Raw genomic sequence first — 18,949 nt, forward strand, 5'->3', positions numbered from 1 at the left:
AAAGTTGCAGTAAAAAGTTGCATTTATAATTTTTGTTGTTGTATAACCTAGTTCCTGCAGAGATGTCAAATTTGTTACTTCGCCATTTGATGGTCTGACGAAATCGACAAAAATTACATTTCTTTCCGGCACACAGCAAGAAAATTACGCAATGCGGGAATAATTCCTCCCCCCAAAGCCAAACAGCATAGCGATAACCACCTCCCCCTAAAACATGTAGAATATCACACCCCGAACCTCCTAGGTCTGCAAACTTGACCCAAGGCATTACAGAAGAACTCACTCTTGGTGACTTTAATAAAATCAATAGCCTGAAAAGGGGGACTCGGTAAAAATGTAATTTTCGGCGGTCTCGCCTGGGCGTTCGTGAAATGGGAAACTATTTCAAATTTAAACAACAGAATAAATAAAGCAATCTATTTACATTTTATTCGAGCACCGTCATGCTTTGCAGGGGAAGTTGAACTTCTCTCCATTGTGTCATAGATAACAGTGATATGCAGCTAACCATTCATATAGTTTTTTTTTATGCAAATCGAAGAGAGTAGAACCTTACTAGAAATAGTTTATAGCATATTTTTAAATCACTCCTTTACATTTTTACGCAATATTTGATTTAACTTGCAGTAAAAAATGGCTATGAAAAACAGAGAAAAACTGCAAAAAGTTGCACTATAAAATCCCTCCAAACAGCTTAAAACATCATAGTACATAGATTTTCAGTATATACGAAGCTGTGGGAAGCTGTAAAAAAAGTTGCAAAAGTTGCAAAAACTTGCCCTAGTTATAACTATATCGTATTGGTCCTGTGTAAGTGTATGGGCCAAATATGGGCTTTTGCATATGGTGAAAAACTTATTCCTATCTTATTTCAGAAAAGAAAACCTACGGGCTGTCGTCACATTTCGTCCAGAGCAGCTCCACCAAAAGAAGATCGCGAGATCCGAAATCTTCGACATTAAATGAATTCGGCGGCCGTAATATGGTGACAAGACTCATGCTAAAGGACTTACAACCAGCACGATATTAATATCCAAATGAATATTACGAAGACAATCCTAAATTATCGATTTTTATTCCAATATCCTCTAGGTGGTACAACTGAAATATTTTGATCGCTGACGGCTTCAAATTCCTATAGCGATTTCAATTCCGCGTTAGACGTTCAATATAGTTTTTATCTACTCTAGACATCAAGGTCTTCATTGGACACACTCAGTCAAATGACATTCGGTAATATTTCGTCTAGGGTGATGCGGACTATGAGGACGAGGAGGAGGACGAGATAAAAAACCTTCCGGATGCTCCTTTCAAACGGATACTAGCGCTGAATAAACCGGAAGCTGTCTATATCGTATGTAAGTAAAATGGAAACTAGCGTCGTTGTGAGTCACATTTGGTGAATATATGATTTGACTCGAGTCATTTTCTTGAATATGAATGGATGAATCGTGGCTTAGGACTGTGACTTTAAGTCGACCTCTAATATTTCGGTCTTGACTCGATGACAAAATGAAAGTGACTCGAATTGACTAGACTCAAAAGTTGAGAATCAGAGAATGGCTTGTGACTCGTAACTTTATGACTTGGTGACATCTGACAACTATGGTGGAACTTATGATAGTTTTTAATGATTTTGAATAAAAAGCGATTACATGAATACATTTTAGTTGGATGCCTTTTTGCCGCTGTGGCCGGCTCCGTCGACCCTCTCAGTTGGATTTTGTTCACCTCCATTTTTACTATCTTCACGGAGGGTGACCCGGCCGAACAGAGCCGATTGGCCAGCCTGTATGCGGGACTGTTTGTTGTCTTGGGAGTGATAGCATTGTTCAGTAACATTTTGGAGGTAGGTTGTAGCAGAATCCTTGTTTTAAAATACTAGTTGTGGGATCTTGAAACTTGACATACGAATGTATTTCATTAGGCTGCCTTGTTCTCGAAATCGGGAATGGAACTAACGACCCGCATGAGGCAAATGTCGTTCAGGGCCATGCTTCGACAGGACATGACTTACTTTGACCATCACAGGCATAGCACTGGTGCTTTGTGCAGTAGATTGGCTACGGACTCTGCTGGGGTGCAAGGATGTACCGGCGTGCTGATAGGCAAGCTAATGAAAAATTTTAGCGCTCTCGGTAAGCGCGGTGGGAAGTGTTAGTCTTGTTGAATAATTCGTTTTACTCATCCACGTAACGTTATTCCTGGAAGGTGTTACGCTAGGAATATCCTTCTCGTACAGTTGGGAACTAACGCTGTGTACACTTGCGTTTCTACCGTTACTCGCGATTAACGGCTTTCTGACGATGACTCTCTTGGTGGGACAGACGGAACAAGAAAAGTCTTCTTACGAGGAAGCTAGTAAGTCATTTCTTTCTCTGTTGCATTGACCAGCTGTATGATGCTTGATGCTCCTAAAATGAATTGTTAGGCCTCAATGAAGCGACATTATGTAGTTATAGCTCACTATCACAATGTTGTATTTTCTGCCGATGCAGATAGGATACACATCTTGGATAGGGTTGCCATACGTCCGGAATTTCCCGGACATGTCCGGAATTTCACTGAAAAAACTGCGTCCGAGAGGAATTTCTAAAATATGCCTAAATGTCCGGAATTTTGAAGGCTTGAAGTAAACCCATCATTTTTTCGTAAATCGACCTAAACAATATTATTTTTTGGCCGATTTATGCTAAAAGAAATTTTTCTCCGCGCTGCGCGCGATTTAGGAGCACATATATAGGTTTTATTATGGGGACTACCACCCTCGCAAAAACTGCAATCAAAATGAAATAGAAATAACATTCATTTCCAAAAATAAGTCTGATTGTAATCCCAATTACAAAATAACGGTATATTCATAGAGGTAGTTTAGGCCGTTTGGATGCTTATTCAACGATGGTGGTTCTAAACCTGGGGGTAGTTCACCTTTATAAAATTATATAGTAATGTATGGAATAACTAATATTATTGATATAATTCATTCAAATCATTTACCGACCAGATTCATATAGTAAGTCCCCAGAAGTTGCACCGATTACCCTACGGTTGGCCCAAGATCAGTGTTCATCGAGACGGGAAGGGGATGAACAAATGTGGCTTCAGCCCTGGTTAAAACATACAACACGCAACCAGATACTCCTGAACCGGATCGTGACCACCTCTAGTCGTTAGACAAGGCTATGCTGGTGTGACGTCATATTGATCGACAATGTGTTCATACCTCTTTTTGAAATCCGCTAGTGGGCGCTGAAGAGCGTCCGGCATTGGTGCCGCAAAATATGGTAGGATAAGTTGATGAATGTGATCATGTCCCATATCTACATAGGAGGGTTTGTATACCAGGGGTCATCAAAGCGGGTATACCGGGTCTCCCCTAAGGACCAAGTCAGTCGCCTTTGGTGGCAGTAGAAAATATTCAATTGAGGGCTTTGAAGGTCGAAGTGGAGAAGAGTTCCATGTGAACAACAGTTGCACATGGGTCAGTAGACTCTAAGGAACACGTGAACGCAGTTTTCGATCAGGGTGCGTTACTCGTATTCGTCCCTGCGGAGCACGAAATAGAATCTTATTTAATATTCCCTAGCGTCGACGTAGAAATTGGCGCTTCAGCGCCCAGCGCGTATTTAGCCTATTGTTATCGCGTTTGACGGACCAGTCTTGTTATTTTTAGTATCGCAGAAGTCTAATGGCGCTTATCACCTCAGCGCCACGGTTTGTAAATACTATCTGTTAACATCACAAAAATACTCTGGATTACTCCCGTTGCATTAGTTAGTATGTACGCGAATCTGATTAAATTAATGTCTTGTGCGCACAGGCAAAATCGCTACCGAAGCTGTCATCAACATAAGAACTATCGCTTCGTTGAGCAAAGAAGAAACGATATTTTCAATGTACCGGGAAAATCTCAGAGTTACCACACAGTACGTAACTAGATGGTGATGCGTTTGAATAGCTCTAGGATAAACGCCCTTACTTTCACCGCAGAAACGCGAGCAAGAGGGCCGTCTTCATCGGACTCAGTTACGGGTTTTCACAATGCGTGATCTACTTTGCGTACGCCTGCGTCTTGCGTTTGGGCCTGTACCTGGTGGAGTTTCAAGTCGTAGGCTTCCAAGATATCTTCATGTAAGCGTCGGTTGATGATTGTCGGTTTGATGATTAAATCTAATGATGTCCATTTGCCCAGTATACGTTCCCGAGTTATTTATTTGTACATTCACTTTTGCGCTTATATACTCTGTAAAGTATCACAAGCATAAAATAAATTTTAATCTCGGGTTTTGTTTATAACCACTAACCACCACTCACCGAATTCACCTTCAAATTAGAGTTAGGACCAAATGTCGACTAGCAACTTCGGTTACAGGCGGGATCAGAATGTCTGATTTCATGTGAACCGGATAAGGAAACAATGGAAAACTGTCACTATCACATTTTCAAATCAATTTTTTTTTTGCTTTGCTATGTTACATTATCCCGCCGCCAAATTTTCCGGACATTGTTGCCTAATGTATATTCATTCTGACTCCGGCACGATTAGTCACTATAGCGTAATACTAGGGGGTGTCAAACATCCGGCCCGCGAAGCAATTCTCAGTCGATTGAAAAATGGTTGTATTATCCAGCATATTTCCAACTGATGCTGAGATTTTTGTAAGAAATACTTCCATGATAAATTTTATGTATCTTCATTTAAGTCACATTACAACCGTATGGCCACGGTGTTGTGGTTTCTGTCTAGTTAGCATTGGACGCAGATCGGTGGCATGGACACTCGATTCCGAGAAGGCAAAACAGTGCACACCGAGTTCAGAGTTTCATAGAAAAATGGTCGATACAGTATTTATTCACAGCAGTGAAAACGTGCGAAATCCTTATAATGGTTACAGAAAAATAGAATCAAATATCGGTAGTCGCACTGCTATATCACCTCTGACTCAAAATATGCCGGCAGCCTCCAGATAAACCCAAATTGCGATTTAATGATTACGAACTGAATTTCAACGTCCGCAATACAGGTAAATCTCTTGTATTCCTCTCGCCCAATGCACAGCTATATCGCAAGATTACGTCTAAACTAAAGTGTGCATAGAAATATGCCAACGTGTATACAAACGTAGATCGTCGCTGAAGACACCGTTTCAGCGGTTGATAATCGCATGCAACAGGGCAATCGTCGTAATTTTTCGATTCCGTTGCTTGCGAATAAAGGCCGAGCTAAAATAGCATCACCATGGCCCTTAATATAGTATAATGTAAAACTTGATCGTAAAGCATTGAAATGAAAACCAGGGCGTGGATTTTGAGGTAACGTATCGAATCATTTGACTGGTCCGGCCCGCGAGCGACCCGAAGGTTTGAATCCGGCCGGCGAAGCAAGTTAAGTTTAACACCCCTGCGCGGTGAATATGCCTTTACTAAATGTGAATTATCACAAGAGCAGAATATACTGCATTAACTAGAAATCGTGTTGTTTCATGTACGTGTGCTATCCAGATGCGGTTATTCATGTTTTTCAACAGCGTGTTGACGGCCATCATCTTTGGCGCGGTGGCCATGTGCAATAATAGTTCATTCGCGCCGGATATCGCCGCAGCACAAGTCTCTGCTACCAGAATGCTCGCTCTCATCGACAGTAAACCAGTAATCAACGCGTACAGCGATGAAGGCCTGAAACCGGTGAGACACCAAGAAAATCCTAAAATGGTGGGATTTGACATCTATTCGATTCCGTTTTGCCAGGCCGGCTGCAAAGGATCGGTGGAATTCGATAAAGTCAAATTTTCCTACCCTACGCGCCGGGATTCCATAGTCTTGAAAGGGTGCGACTTCGAAGTGCCTACTGGCTCAACGTTGGCCTTGGTAGGACAGTCTGGGTGCGGAAAATCAGCGTCCATACAACTCATCGAAAGGTTTTATGATGCGAAGGAAGGCAAAGTGGTACTATATGAATAATATTGTATGCATATGTATACGGTTGTGATACAACTGTATAACCATAAGTGATGTTATGCGATATCAACAATTTTGTGCATTTTAGCTGCTGGACATATTCCAAATTATTATTACTATATGTCCTCAATGTAGGGCTAACAAATTAACAATTGCGATCGGATATGATTCTGTATTGTAGCTTATTTCATTCCGTTCGTTACGTTTATATTCCCCGATTTTATCGCAGAATTCCTTGTTTCCAGACCATTGATAAAACGGACGTGAAATCGCTGAACGTGTCGTGGATGCGGCAACAAATGGGCGTCGTCAGTCAAATGCCTGTTCTTTTCGATCTGAGCCTCAAGGAGAATATCTTGTAAGCGCTAGAAAAGGGGAATTGTAGAAGGCGTGTTTATACGGAGTAACGGGTCGATTTGATTGTTGTCATAATACCGAAATTTGCAGGACTCGGTGCGATAATTGCAGTGGTGCTCAGTAACGACGTACCATTACTTTTTGAAGTACTTGAAGTAGATTTTGCCTACTCACACTACTTTTCAAGTAATTATGATTTTACACTTCTTCTACTTCTACTTGACAGTTTTCAGTTTTCTATGCAAAAATAAGCGTAAAATACCTACTTACTTACTACCTTGTGAACCACCACTCCTACTTCTACTTGAGTAGAAATTCCGGCGTTACTTCTACTTCTACTTGAGTAGCGACGGTGACTACTTTGACCACCTCTGGATAATTGACGTGAGACATGCGGCGTGGAAATGCTCGGAAATATCCCGCACTAACAATTCATGCTGATTTGTATCCGATCATGGATGGTACCTTGATGGCATCGTCTTCAAAAACAGCCGGTTCTGACTCCTCAATAGGAACTGATTGCATTTGTTTATGTTTCGGTTAGGTTGCGACCAAATCACTGGTTTGTGCGAGACATTTTCAATAGCGATGGTGTGAACGTGAGGCTTACGTTTACGTTCGCTTTGTGAACCTTCGAAATTTGGAGGTTCGCGTTCGCAAACGAACCTTGGGACGTTTTACACTGTGAACCAGTTTTCACGTATTACAATTTTTCACGCCGTTATACAATCCTTGACTTAAATTATTTCCATTTAAAGTTCGGACCTCTGCATGGCGGTGTCAGTATGAAAATAAATTCTGCACTAAACGATCATGCACCTTGCTTTTCTCCAAAATTATATTTGCTTTGTAAGAAAAGTTGGCTAGAAATATTCAGTTTTCCGTTTGTTAATATTCTAGTGTCTCTCTGCTGTGAACTCGACGCAACAAGAACTTGACCCAACAATAACAACTATGGATCAATGATAGACATTTGCTATAAAAAATCCATCGATTTCCCATGTAAAAAACATAGCAGGCGTACAGGATCCATATTCATGTTTATTGTATCATAAAAACCAAATCCATCCTATTGGGGTGTTGTCTACTGTATAACTTGTTTATGGGGTAGTATCTGTTGCAAGTACAGAAAGCGGTTGCACTCTGATCAATATCAATGTAGCGAAGGTTAGACGCCTTATGAATATTGTCCTGTCCAGCCTATAGTAAGCTTATATATATTCCCTTGCAAGTCCTCGCCGAAATTGATGACGAAGAGTAGTAAAATATTGATTTTATGGACTTATGATAGCATTCGAAAATATCATTTGATATATCTGATGACGATACTTATACTTCGGCACTATGGCATAATGTGGCCAGAGTCATCGCTAGAGGTAAATATACTACTTTAAAAAGCTTCTTGGAGGTACAGAACTTCAATATACATTTGATATATTGGAATGATATATATATTATTGGAATGAACCCGAATATTTTCGGCTGAGACTGGTCAGGTTAATCGTCAACAACTAGTAGAGAATCGGAAAAACATTGTAGATCAACAATCGCATCAGAAAATATGACGAGTGGTGGTGGTGCTATTGTTGATATGCAATGTTTTTTCCAATTCTCTACTAGTTGCTGATAACCCCTGTCGACGACGACTGTCAGCCGAAAATATTCGGGTTCATTCAATATAAATATTAAATATACTATTCAATTGTGTATTACTTTACACAGAAATGTAGAGTTTAGCAATATGACGTCACGTGACGTCATAGTCTCGTGTTCACGTTCACATAGAGCCTTTCGAAAGGGTTCACGTTCACACGAACCAGAACCTTTCAGGGGTTAACACCAGGGCTGTGGAGTCGGTAAATTTTACCACCGACTCCGGCTCCGACTCCGACTCCACACATTTTCAATATACCGACTCCGACTCCGACTCCGACTCCTGAGTCTTTAAATGTACCGACTCCGACTCCGACTCCGACTCCTGGGTCTTTAAACGTACCGACTCCGACTCCGACTCCCGACTCCGACTCCAGCATTATTACCAATTTACTTCGAAAATTATATGCCACATTGTCGGTTGAAAGACTATCATACAACCATTAAACATATGCAAACATATGATTAACTGTGGCATGCTAAATTGTTTCATTGTGGCACAGCTCGAATTATCCACTATGCAATTAACAGGAAATACAGATTTGCTAAATATCCTTCCTTATTCATGTTTTTATAACATGGACTCTCTAGTATCCTGAAATGTATGAATAATTCAAATATGGCAGATATCCAATCCTATATAATAAAAATGTAGATAAAAAATCCAAGTGTAGCTCTTGTGTATGACTCGGCAACTAATAAAGAAATTGAACTTACTCATTGCACACTATCTATCCTGATTACAAGCACAAACACTCTTACTACTAATAATAGACATTGGTCATAAATGGAATTTAGTTAAGTAGTCAAAGACCATAGCCTATGTCTAGTCTACATGTACTTAATCAAAGTATTCAAGGATTGGGACTAGCAGTCTTTCTTAATCATTTGTTCGACCCAAACAGCTAAGCTACACTACAAATATTTTTAATTTTGTCAAGTGGGAAGCATCGTTTGGTCATATTTACACCATTTTCACAATTTTACGAAACCAGCCGATGCATTTTCTCTGTCACAGTATCATGATATAATTCCAAAAATTGCATCAATTTTGAATGCATCGCGAAAACGCATCTTGCGATTTTCTTCCCATCTGCAACTGAGTTGTAATTTGCAAGTAATGTCTAATCTATATCAGGGGTGGGCAACTTTTTCGGCGAAAGGGACACCTGAGATTTACGAACCATTGCGCGGGCAACTGGAATGTTGATAACCTTTTCTTAGTCATCGATAGGAGCGAACTGAATTAGGTAACATTGCAAACAAGACTTATATTAATACGCTCTAAAATTGATAACAATATGTCATGCAACCGTGCAGTGCGCAGTCAGGCCCTGGTTGCGCGAAGCGCGAAATTTTTTTGCAAGATAACGACTGAATTAGGCTATAGCTATATCAATAAATATGTCGGTAACATACATTGGGGGTCGCATCTGTACTGTATACCACTTGGGCTCATTTGGCTAGGACAGGATTATTCGACGTTTAGACATAGCAAAATCGACGGTATCAGTGAACATGCCTCTATCATTTTGTGCAAATGTTTTGTCGACGATCTCGCTGCGAGTGCACAAGCGAAGCCGTATCTCCTAATTGCGAATATAGTTAGACTCAATTCTGTGAATAATATGTATTAATAATTTTCAGAAGGGGGCTCAAATACTGAATGCAAGAAATCTAGTGACAATGAATCATGCGAAGTAGCCTACCGAGAAAAATTTCAAGTCAAATAAATCTGCTATGAAATATTCTACTTCATGGTCATATAAGAAGATCTGGGATAAATGTGGCTGACCCCTGGATACGTCAATGCGTCAGAACTGTTGTTTTAGTCATCATCAAATTTCGCAGTCATGCTAATCAAATTTTGGTTGGCCTTGCAATTGTACCTGATGTCATAAATAATTTCGAGAAATACCTCGCAGGCCACACCTAACCTTCTCGTGTGCCAAATTTGGCCTGCGTGCCACGGGCTGGCCGCACCTGATCTGTATGGTTAATAATAATAGTGATTGGTGGTACATAAAAATTCTATTGAAAATTCTTTGAAAGCAAATGTTTTCATGATAGAGAAGTTGGAGTCGGAGTCGGAGTCGAAGTCATAGTCATTCTCACAAACTCCGACTCCGACTCATGTCAGTATTTTCCCACCGACTCCGACTCCGACTCCGACTCCAGCTATTATAGTTTTCACGACTCCGACTCCGACTCCGACTCCATCAAGCGAAAATTACCCCGACTCCGACTCCGACTCCACCGACTCCGACTCCGACTCCACAGCCCTGGTTAACACTATCCTTAATCTTCACTTATCCCATCTCTGTGCATACGGTTCACGTAAAAGATGGCAACGCTATACTGACCTTGCCTCGGATTTAACACTCCCACCATATTGCTATGTTTGGCGCCAATATGCTTGAAAATTATTCGACAACGAGGCTAAAGTGAGATAGTGCAATGCTTTTCAACCTTTTTGAGCTCCATTCGCACTTTTTTTGTAAAATAAATTTCATTCGCACAAACTAACCGAAAATTGTTATACAATGTTTACAACATTTTGTTCAGATGTGCAACAAATTGGCTACTATGTAGCTTAAGCTATCAAGTGTCTCATTAAAAAGGCAACTTTTTTCGCTCGTTGTGATTCAACTATTTCACTAAAACCCTTCTCGGCCAAACAAGTTGTTGGATTTTGTCCAGGAACGTCTACTAGTGCTTGGATGGCCAGGTCTTAAAATCTGTTCTGCACTCCTATCCACAATACAGCGTATTTTCCGCAAGTGAATAATGCTTGCTGGCAGAAATCGTTTTTGAGAGCTGACACAAAGGTCCCGGAGGGTCCAGTTTGTCGAACGGGTGAGAAACCCACATGTTTGTGTTGGGGCTTTTGCCTGATGTCTTGGAAAATAAGGTCCAAAACGATAAGGCGGAGTAGGCACATTAAAGCTCGCTACCTTATGATACCGTTGCTTCAACTTGTGTTGTGTTTTTTTTTCTTCGATTTCCCAGTTTCTGTCTCGCGAGTGAACAAGAGCAACTAATATCTCGATACCGTGTGTTCTTCTCTTTAGCTCAATCTAACTTGAGAATTCATAACAGTTTAATATCGGTAAAGCAGCTTTTCAGACTACCACCAAAATCTGAGTTTTTGTGGCATCTCGCGACCCGAGACTCACCCATGAAAAGGAGTTCAATTTTAATATTACAGTAGCATGCTACGATTTTACCGACATGTATGACATACAGGACGCGCACCACACCACAATTCTATACCTAACACGGCTCTACAAAACATGTCTGACGCACGCGATTTCAAATTATGGTGAATTAAATTCCTCTGCGTGTCGCAGTTGTACTACTGTAATTACTGTCTACTCAGATTGCAAGAACGGAACTATTCCGTGCCGACGACGTAGCATATCCATATCGAAAGTTTTGGCCATCCAGCATCGGTCATTCTTAGCCAAAGTCTTGTCGCCGCTTATGATTTTGGGACCGCATTTTATCAGTGGTTTGTTGGCAAAACTTTACGTCTTCATGTGCCCGACGCAGAAGTGGTTGCTGGCCTCGAAATAAATGAGTCTAATAGGCCTCACTCGTTGGTCAACTATACACTAGTTCATCTTCGGTCTTCAGTCTTCGACCATGAATGCTCAAGCTCACGACAAAGCCATATTTTCTTCGTGTCTCACTTATTGGCTACAGTAGGCCTACCCAACAGAGATGAGCGGATTTGAAATTTCTATGTCCTAATCCAATCCAAATCCGAACGTTCAAATCCAAATCCTAATCCATAACTTTTTCATATTCAAGTCCATGTCCAATCCTAATCCGATTCCAACAGGAAATTCAGAAAAAATACTAATTTATGCAATGGAGGGATTCGAAAATTTTCTTTCACAACCAACGATTCACTTGATTCAAGATAACTTAGTAACCATAAGCACATTAATAACTGATCTGAATAAAGTTTGTCGCCATTCGCCACACGACATTTCAATCTCCCAGAAAATAGGTAAATCCAATCCAAATCCTAATCCGTTCTGAAAAAATTGTCTATTCCAAATCCGAAAAAATTTCACAAATCCTGTTTTTTCAAAACCTAATCCTAATCCATGCTCATCTCTGCTACCCAACACCAGCTTCCAAGCCAGGCTTTTGGTTACGTAATAATTATAGTGCGAAAATATTAATTCACTACGGCTTGTGAGAGCTACGATTAGTGGTACGTCGTATTAAGTTTTTACAATTGTGTCGCAACTACAAAAGTTACGCTGACTTTCTATTTCCTATTAGGTATATTTGAATTATTCTCGTCAGAAAATTTAACAATTAATCACGATTTTCATTCACACTCGAACCGGATTTTCATTCGCACCACCTTCGTCTTTCGCGCTGCAATTTTTTTTCAATCGCAAAAGTGCGAACCGTCACACAGGCTGAAAAGCACTGAGATAGTGAATGTGTGCGTCCTTCTTTTACAGACTCGGCGATAAAGCCGTCGAGCACACGGATGATGACGTGATACGAGTTGCTAAAGAAGCAAACATCCATGACTTTGTGATGTCTCTACCGGACGTACGTATAGCTACGTCATTGCAGCCATATATAGGTTTGTCTTCATAATAATGATATGGACTATTGAAGGGATACAACACGAAGGCGGGTAGGAGAGGGGGACAACTATCTGTGGGTCAAAAACAAAGAATTGCCATCGCTAGGGCATTGCTGCGTAGACCAAGAATATTGTTATTGGACGAAGCGACATCTGCACTGGATACGGAAAGCGAACAGGTGGACATTCGTGTACATGTACAATATTGACGGCTAAATCTCTTGATTCGATGTCGAAATCAAAGCACAAATTGATATTATCCTGTTTGTTATAGATTGTTCAAGAAGCTCTCGACAAAGCGCGGGAAGGCCGAACCAGTATTATCATCGCGCACCGATTGTCCACTGTTAAAAACGCGGACATCATCGCTGTCGTGGACAACGGCACAGTCGTGGAGGCGGGTACGCACGACGAACTTCTCAGGAAGCGTACCGTATATTATAGGTATAGTACTCGCAATTGTGCATACCTTAAGTCACAACGTCGCAGTGTAGACTCAAAAGGATCTCGCGTCGTTGTTATTGTTTATATAATTCTGAATACGAAATTGTCCATCCAATAATATTATTAAAATTGATGGTCAATTAATGAATTAATGTGTTACCACCGAGTCGATCGCTCATTCGCAGTTCATTGGCATTTCGATTCAACTCATGCGAAGGCTAGTTGCCAGCGTCTTTGTCGTGCTGAGATTCTACGACAGTTTGCCTGTCCCGAGCAATTGGAAATTTATTTCGTGCATTTACGACTGTCTCGTGCCAGGACGCGATTGCGGGTATTATATATATATGCATCGAAAAAATTGTGACCCGCATGCGTTCGTGTCATTGTATCGGATTGACAGACGAAATTTGAGGGTGATTCGGTGATAATCTGTGAGAGTAAAAGAACAATCACCTACTTCAAGGTAAATTCCGGCCTTTGCGGTGTTGTATAGAGACTACATCAGTATAATAGTTAGACGATGGCTATAGTTGCAGAAATGGCGACTAAGTGCTACTACTATGGTCCTAAAACTTATAATTGAGAATTTTCTCGGGATATCAGACCACCACAAATTAGTCGCACCCGGTGATAACAAGCTTCAAAAACTCTTCAGATCTGATAGGTTGTTTGTTGAGCATCCTAGATCAAACGATGTCGGTAATCGTACGCTTATTCATCATGCCCCTATGCTGTATAACGCCACCGCATGTGCAACTAATAATGAGGTTATGGTTTTTCAGCCTCGTTAACGCCCAGCTCACGCACGAAGAGTAATTGGCTACGAAATCTCTTCTCATTCATTCCGACGAAGTGTCAAGTATACGCGTCACCTCTCGCGCAAGTCTCGTTCGGAATTCCTTGTTTTTGCTAATATTTTTTCATGTTGTTTGTCTCTACTGACACCTCTGCGCAATGTTGTTTTGGTTCATTGATTTCGTATACGTTCGTACCGCGCGATGCCTGGTTTTCTATTGCGAATAAAAGTAGTCGCGGGAGAGTATTACGTATACAATTGTCTCTGGCATATAATTGAGAACCTTGGCATGGTAACGCTACCATGACTCCACATTTGATAGGCAAGATATTGAGGAGAGTATTACAATCTAACAGTGATCAATTGCTAAAATTTATGCTATGACAAGATGCACAAAATTAAGTCGGTTGTCAAAATCAAAGGTCGCGGTCACTCGCTCGAATTTTTTTTTTTTTTGGAAGAAGTACACATACACATGTTTATAGTTGAAAGTCCATGTCTGTTTTCTGGATCGAATTTGTAGTTACTTATGTAGGACGTATGCAGGAGAGAAAAATCACCTCATTAGCCCCCCTCCCCACCAGAAAACATCAAAATATAAAACTTTGATCTTTGGCTTCCCGTATAGGATTGTAAACCAGACTTTCTTTTAGGACCAGCCTTTTCAACACTATTCGAAGAGTTCGAGTTTTAAATTGATCGAGATATCACTGCCTATTTGTGGCGTGGTCGCGCGAAGCGACAGAAAACTTTCGAAATCCCGACTGAATTTTGACAATCAAATTGGTAATTGCAATCTCCCTCGACCTAGTGCCCGATGTCACAGTCTTCTTCGATGTTATTCTTTCTTTCTTCGGTCCTTTTTGGAAACTATTTGTTGCATGTAGAGCATATGTGTGCTCATGGGCAGTGACCTAAATGTCGGACAAATCCAAGCCGTCATCATGCAAGACCCAAACCGCTTCACCCCCCAGACCCGCCACCATGCCTAACATTTTTTCCTCTACTTTTTGTACTGTTTTCTGGGACGGCTTGTTTCGCCTAAACGCGCGAAGCGCGGAAACTTTCTAAATCGCGATTGAATCGGTCAATATGATTGAGAATTCCATATATACTGCTATCAATCTTTTACCCTTTCTCTGCTCACGTAATCAGATTTACCGGTAGAGCTGAGTGAGGTGTCTTGAAAAATGTAGGGCCTAGAAATAATAGTTAGACATATTCGGGCGGACCCGTTGGTATAATGACTTCGTTCGTGACCTCCTGTCTGCTACGTCAAAAGATATTGAAATCATCCGAATGTACTGAACTAAAATACTTATTGACGGAAACTAATATCTTTCAACGCGTAACCGATTCTGCATAACTATTTACAATGTCTTTTGAGAATATCCTATACCAGTGGTTCTCCACCGCCGGTCCGCGGTTGGGCGAGTTTATAGTTCTATTTGCTGTGTTATTCGCTCAAAGCGTATATTCATATTATTGAATTATGTGTAGGCTACATCAAGCGTTCCAGCCGACTCTGATAAGATGTAGTGACACGTATGGAGTCACAGTATACAAGTCGAAAATGGAAGTACGAAATGACGTCTTTTGTCCCCCGGCTATACGTCCATCATGACAACCCTTACGGCTAATAGCAACAGAAAAGTTTCGATTATATAATGAATGGAAGTTAATGCTGAAGTATCCAAGTATTCCGGCAGAGTCATATGAAATATGCCGTTCAAAAGGGTTTGCATCAAACTCGCACTGAACTGCATTTGATGTAGATTTACGGCAGGCCTACTTCGGCAGGTCGTATTATTGTGACCTAAAAATAACCATAATTGCGATTTATGATCAATTATATCAACTTGTTGTGGAAGTATACGGCACCAACGCAACGAATCGTAATGGATTGAGGATTTATCGTAATTTACCAAAAACTGCTGGCCTTGAAATCATTGTACATATGAAAGAGTCGCATGAATTGTTTTTATCATTGGATTCAATGTTCTGACATCGCAACTTCAGTATAGGTACGAGTTCGTGCATGTGGGGATTAAACAGAGGTGGTCAAAGTAGCCAAGAAAGCTACTCAAGTAGAAGTCGAAGTATCGACGAAAAAATAGACTCAAGCACTAGTAGAAGTACTTCTTCCATAAGCAACCTAAAACTACTTGAAGTAGAATTGACTGACTTTAAATCTACTCAAGTAAGTAAGTAGTTTAAAAAACAGTCTTAATCATTTGCATGGGCTGTCAAAAGCTGCAAATTGAGCTATGCGGAGAGTACTGAGAGCTTGATTGGTATTGATGCATCCCAGGAGGTATCAATTTACGACAGAATAAGCATTCTTTCGCATCACGGGATGCAAATTATAGTATTGATATGAAAATGGGATACTAATCCTTTGTTTACTAGAAGACCCCGTTTTTGAGAATATCATGGCATGGCGCCTTACCCCATATTATAAGGCCCCAAGTTTAGGCGAAGAGCAATACGTAGAAGTTGTATCGGATGCGGTTTCAACGCTTTGCGCGATTAGTAAACGTTAATACCAAATATTGTGGATAGTAAAATCTATATTTGATGTGGCTTTATTTTCGGAAAATAGAGGCATTACTACATTTTCTTTCATGCTTCAACATGTAGGCTATGTTCTGCACTGCAGACGTAAGATATGAAAGTAATTAGAACTCAAGGTATGATATTCGGAATTGAAAGTGAAATACAAATACCACTTCTAAAAACCGGAAATCTATTTCATGTCTTTTGTCCATAATGCTTCAAAGGTGATCTGCTAAAACAGGTGTAACGTTACAAAAAAGCCGGATTTTTCGGATTGGCAAGACACGTCCTGGGCTGCTAGATTACGATATGATATGTATTTGCTAGATTGCGAAACGGTAGTTTCAAAAGTGATGGTGGGCCATATTTATTATGATGAAATATTTGATATGGGCGACAATGCGGTGTGAGCGGAACCAAGCAATCCGGTACCTGAATTATATTCACTGATACTTTCGCGAAACCATATTTATCACTCCATAACTACTGTGATGCGCAAAGCGCAACAAAATTTCTGGGCTTCACTTGAATTTTATGAATATTAAATGTTGGTACTCCGTGAAAACAGCCCCTCAATTCCTCAGGCTATCTTTCGTATTGGGGGATGAAAATACTTCTACTTGACTAACTGAAAATAGCGAAAAGTAAGTATGTAGATCAGAAAATATTACGAAGTATAAGTAGAAGTAGATAAAATCAGATCTACTTGAGGTAGTACCAAAAGTAGAGGAAAACTACTTGAGTACTTCCGAAAAGTAGAAGTACTTCGTTACTGACCACCTCTGAGGTAAATGATTGTATTTCGTGCGTGTGTGGAACAATGGAAGATCATAATGTAGGCCTACACAAGAGTTATACGAACTTCAATGGTCCTAATTGCCGCACCGAAACCGCTCAATTGGGGGGAGAAAAATTATTTCGTTAGTCGTGTTTTGGACAAGATTTATTGAAATGAAAATTTTCTTCGTGCCCTACGCGATTTTATGTCGTTAGAGGTCTTGATTTTAATTTGGATAGTACGAAATATGTGCATATTTTAGAGAAATAAGTATATCGGAGCCGGTGATTACCGCGCATTGAGCAGGGACTATGACTCTAGCTCAGGGGTCTCAAATTCCGTCGCGGGCTGGATTCAAGCCTTCAAATCGCCTGCGGGCCCGAACAGTCAAGTGATTCCAAAACGTTTCCTCGTGCCCTTGCTTTTCACTTTGCTATCTGGCGCTGTGCGAGAAATTGAAGATATATATTTAACTGTAAACGCTGACGTTGGAATTTGTATTATTATTATTCAATCGCAAGTATGGTTTGTCTTAAGTCCGAAGACGTACTGGGTAGGAAGTGACACAGCAGATATTTGAATTATATTTTTCTGTAACTATTATATATTCCATGTAAACTGCATATAACGGTTCCGCGTTCGTGTTTTGGCTTCTGTGAATAGCTATTCTTTGGTCCATTTCCCCATAAAACTCTGAACTCAGTGTGCGCTTTTTGCCTTCTCGAATTAAAGAAAGCGAAACCACAACGCCCTAGTCAGGCGCTTATAATGTGGCCTATTAGCTTTGAACAATTAACATGTTCGACATTTGCTGTCTTGAGGCAGTATTAAGTATTTCCTGCAAAAAATATCAACATGTGCAACAAATGTGCTGGATAATATCAGAATTTTTCAGTCTACCCAGAATTGCTTCGCGGGCAGGATGAAGTCGTCCGGCGGGCCGGATGTTTGACACCCCTGCTCTACGCTAAGATGAGCGCCACAAAACATTTTAAAACCGGGAAATGAGCCACAGTCAAACAATGATTGAAAACATCCGCTCTAGTACCATACTTGCAAAACATGTTTGCAAACCATGTTTGGTTGGTTTCAATTTTTGAAGGTCCACCGGTCCCTCAAATATTTTTTGAAATTTTACCGGTCCGCGAAGTGAAAAGGTTGAGAACCGCTGTCCTATATTGATTTAGCAAATTAGCCTGTGTTATTGATGAAATTAATGGGCTCGTGGTACAAAAGACCAACCATAACATGATTTTGTTAATAAATAATAATGATATAAATGACACACATGATTTGAAATTGGTATTTCTTCACTGGTAAATAATTTTTCTCTGCGGGATGACATTTGTCTTGTGGACTTCAGATTGCCTGGACAGTAGCATTCGACTCCCGCCATATAGGCGCCTATGGACAATTAAAAATATATGTACAATGTATATATATCAAAGTTTTCGGTCAGCATAAGGGCAGTCCTTTTCGGTCAAGGCCCCTTCTCGGAGTCGCATGTTACATGGGCTAAAACTCCATATGTATTGGTGTGTCGTGGTGCGGTAATGACAGACGTCTAAATGCTCATTGCTATAAATCATGCGTGTTTTTTCTTGAGGGAAGGATACCCAATAATGAAAATACTTGGGGAGAAAATTTTTCAAAAATCCTGCATAAATTTCCAAAAGACTACTCTATTATTTATGTTAATTCACGAGATAATTTTGGGCCCCCTTCTGGCTCGTCTTTCCCCGGGTTGAGGGTGCGACAGTTACGGTCCTGCATGCATGGATGGCCGTCATTT

The 18,949-nt window shown here is 40.5% G+C and overlaps 1 protein-coding gene and 1 pseudogene across 2 annotated transcripts in view; one reads left to right on the forward strand and one right to left on the reverse strand.

Annotated features, from left to right (window-relative positions):
• LOC145433747 (phosphatidylcholine translocator ABCB4-like) overlaps positions 1-14,069 on the forward strand; it is a 38,399-nt pseudogene extending 24,330 nt beyond the window's left edge. The window contains exons 7-20 of the transcript XR_013913181.1: positions 876-985; positions 1,250-1,358; positions 1,671-1,849; positions 1,928-2,138; positions 2,212-2,361; positions 3,821-3,926; positions 3,991-4,131; positions 5,529-5,685; positions 5,749-5,946; positions 6,204-6,316; positions 12,453-12,546; positions 12,616-12,762; positions 12,858-13,027; positions 13,810-14,069. The product of XR_013913181.1 is annotated as a phosphatidylcholine translocator ABCB4-like (transcript). The remainder of the gene's footprint in view (positions 1-875; positions 986-1,249; positions 1,359-1,670; positions 1,850-1,927; positions 2,139-2,211; positions 2,362-3,820; positions 3,927-3,990; positions 4,132-5,528; positions 5,686-5,748; positions 5,947-6,203; positions 6,317-12,452; positions 12,547-12,615; positions 12,763-12,857; positions 13,028-13,809) is intronic.
• Positions 1-18,949, reverse strand: part of LOC145433757 (prefoldin subunit 6-like) — a 134,908-nt gene that overhangs the window by 115,058 nt on the left and 901 nt on the right. The gene's annotated exons all lie outside the window — the stretch shown is intronic.

Source organism: Botryllus schlosseri, chromosome 2 (assembly GCF_051294905.1).
Source record: "Botryllus schlosseri isolate E-star chromosome 2, Bs_hap1, whole genome shotgun sequence".
Lineage (NCBI taxonomy): Eukaryota > Metazoa > Chordata > Ascidiacea > Stolidobranchia > Styelidae > Botryllus > Botryllus schlosseri.